Genomic DNA, 3,162 nt, shown 5'->3' on the forward strand with positions numbered 1-3,162 from the left:
AATGTTCCAAAACCAATTCATCTGAATGGCAATAAAAGAATGTAATTTGATAGATGCAGCCAAGATTACAAAGCAGAAATAATGATTCACAGACCATGGTGCTGAGTATTATTTAGTCAGTATTTCTACAGGTGCTAACATAAAAGGTCATGTATTTTCTTTTAGACATATCGACTACACCATAATTTTACTAGATAGAATGAGAGGTAATTGACTGTTGTGTTCATAATTAAACTTGAGGTCTCCACCAATAAACACCCATCCTGGAATAAGATCATTACCTACAAAGTGAAAGGTAAATGCTATAATAAAAAATTGCTTAGATGATACACTGACCAGACTAATAAAAACATTTCAAAACATTTAATACTGGTGTAGTAGCATGAGCCTATAGTCCCAGCTACCTGGGAAGCTGAGGCTACAGTGAGCTATGATGGTGCCACTGCAATTCAACCTGGGTGACAGAGCAAGACTCTGTCTCTAAATAAATTAATTAAATAAACATAAAAAAGGAAAAATTGGGTATTAATTGGCTATCAAAATATGCAAAATGGTGACATGTTTGTGTTTAACTTTTTTTTTTTTAACCATGAAATAGTATTCTTTATTTTGGAATATTTCCTTAGGAAAAATTCCCATTAGCTGTTTTGGTGAGACAAAAATGCACAAACATTTTTATGGCTTTGGAACGTGCCTCCAATTGCTGAGAGGATTATAACATGCATCCTACTGCACTGCGGTGGACCAGTTTCACTATACCTTCCAGAGATAAGCATTTTAATCTACTTGATCTTAGAACCATTAAATTCTATTTTAGAAATTTATTTCTGGTTTTATTGTGCTATAAGAAGGGAATTTGGTTGTGGTAAATTTCTGTGTTAAGTGCATCTTTGTAACCAAATGTATATTTTTTCATTTTTATATGGTATTTTATTTTTTAAATTGACAAAATAGTGTGTATTTACCAGATACAACATAATGTTGTGAAATACGTATACATTGTTGATTGACTAAACTTTTTAATACGAGAAACTTCAAACAAAACAGCATGACAGTGCTTGCATGGGCCGCATATATACTAAAATTGGAACAATACAGAAAAGATTAGCATGGCTGCTGCACAAGGATGACATGCAAATTCATGAAGCGTTCAATATCTTCTTCCTCCAAGGGATCACAACCCCTAGCCAGCAAGGGAACAAAACTGGATGGAGAATGAATTTGATGAATTGACAGAAGCAGGCTTCAGAAGGTGGATAATAACAAACTTCTTCGAGCCAGGGGAGTATGTTCTAACCCAATGCGAGGAAGCTAAGAACCCTGAAAAAAGGTTAGACAAAATGCTAACTACAATGACCAGTTTAGAGAAGAACATAAATGACCTGATGGAGCTGAAAAACACAGCACAGGAACTTTGTGAAGCATACACAACTTTCAGTAGCTGAATCAATCAAGCAGAAGAAAGGAAATCAGAGATTGAAGATCAACTCAATGAAATAAAATGAGAAGACAAAATTAGAGAAAAAAGAGTGAAAAGAAACGAACAAAGCCTCCAAGAAATATGGGATTACATGAAAAGATCAAATCTACGTTTGATTGGTGTAACTGAAAGGGAAGGGGAGAATAAAACCAAGTTGGAAAACACTCTTAGGATATTATCCAGGAGAACTTCCCCAACCTAGCAAGGCAGGCCAACATTCAAATTCAGGAAATACAGATACCACCACAAAGATACTTCTAGAGAAGAGCAACCCCAAGACACATAATCGTCAGATTCACCAGGGTTGAAATGAAGGAAAAAATGCTAAAGGCAGCCAGAGAGAAAGGTCAGGTTACCCACAAAGGGAAGCACATCAGACTCACAGTGGATCTCTTGGCAGAAACCCTACAAGCCAGAAGAGAGTGGGGGCCAATAATCAACATTCTTAAAGAAAAGAATTTTGAACCCAGAATTTCATATCCAGCCAAACTAAGGTTCATAAGTGAAGGAGAAATAAAATCCTTTACGGAAAAGCAAATGCTGAGAGATTTTGTCACTACCAGGACTACCTTACAAGAGCTCCTGAAGGAAGCACAAAACATGGAAAGAAACAACACTGTTAAGAAACTGCATCAACTAATGGGCAAAATAACCAGCTAGCATCATAATGGCAGGATCAAACTCACACATAACAATATTAACCTTAAATGTAAATGGGCTAAATGTCCCAATTAAAAGACACAGACTGGCAAATTGGATAAAGAGTCAAGACCCATCGATGTGCTGTATTCAGGAGACCCACCTCACAAGCAAAGACCCACACAGGCTCAAAATAGAGAGATGGAGGAAGATTTACCAAGCAAATTGAAAGCAAAAAAAGGCAGGGGTTGCTATCCTAGTCTCTGATAAAACAGACTTTAAACCGACAAAGATCAAAAGAGACAATGGAAGGTATTACAAATGGTAAAAGGATCAATGCAACAATAAGAGCTAACTATCCTAAATATATATGTACCCAATGCAGGAGCACCCACATTCATAAAGCAAGTTCTTAGAGACCTACAAAAAGACTCAGACTCCCACACAATAATAGGGAGAGATTTTAACACCCCACTATCAATATTAGATCAATGAAACAGAAAATTAACAAGGATATCTAGGACTTGAACTCAGCTCTGGACCAAGTGGACCTAATAGGCATCTACAGAACTCTCATCCCAAATCAACAGAATATACATTCTTCTCAGCACCACATCACACCTATTCTGAAACTGACCAAATAATTGGAAGTAAAATGCTCCTTAGCAAATGCAAAAGAACAGAAATCATAACAGTCTCTCAGACCATAGTGCAATCAAGTTAGAACTCAAGATTAAGAAACTCACTCAAAACCACACAACTACATGGAAACTGAACAACCTGCTCCTGAATGACTACTGGATAAATAATGAAATGAAGGCAGAAATAAAGATGTTCTTTGAAACAAATGAGAACAAGAACACAATGTATCAGAATCCCTGGTACATATTTAAAGCAGTGTGTAGAGGGAAATTTATAGCACTAAATGCCCAAAAAAGGAAGAAGGAAAGATCTAAAATTGACACCCTAACATCTCAATTAAAAGAACTAGAGAAGCAAGAACAAACAAATTCAAAAGCCAGCAGAAGACAAGAAACAACTAA

General features: G+C 36.3%; 1 non-coding gene across 1 annotated transcript; it reads left to right on the forward strand.

Moving 5' to 3' along the window:
* The first annotated feature begins 1,054 nt into the window (after positions 1-1,054).
* LOC119468118 lies at positions 1,055-1,161 on the forward strand. The gene has a single exon (XR_005196742.1). It is a non-coding gene; the product is annotated as a U6 spliceosomal RNA (small nuclear RNA).
* Positions 1,162-3,162: the final 2,001 nt, after the last annotated feature.

Source organism: Cebus imitator, unplaced genomic scaffold (genome assembly GCF_001604975.1).
Source record: "Cebus imitator isolate Cc_AM_T3 unplaced genomic scaffold, Cebus_imitator-1.0 Scaffold381, whole genome shotgun sequence".
Taxonomy (NCBI): domain Eukaryota; kingdom Metazoa; phylum Chordata; class Mammalia; order Primates; family Cebidae; genus Cebus; species Cebus imitator.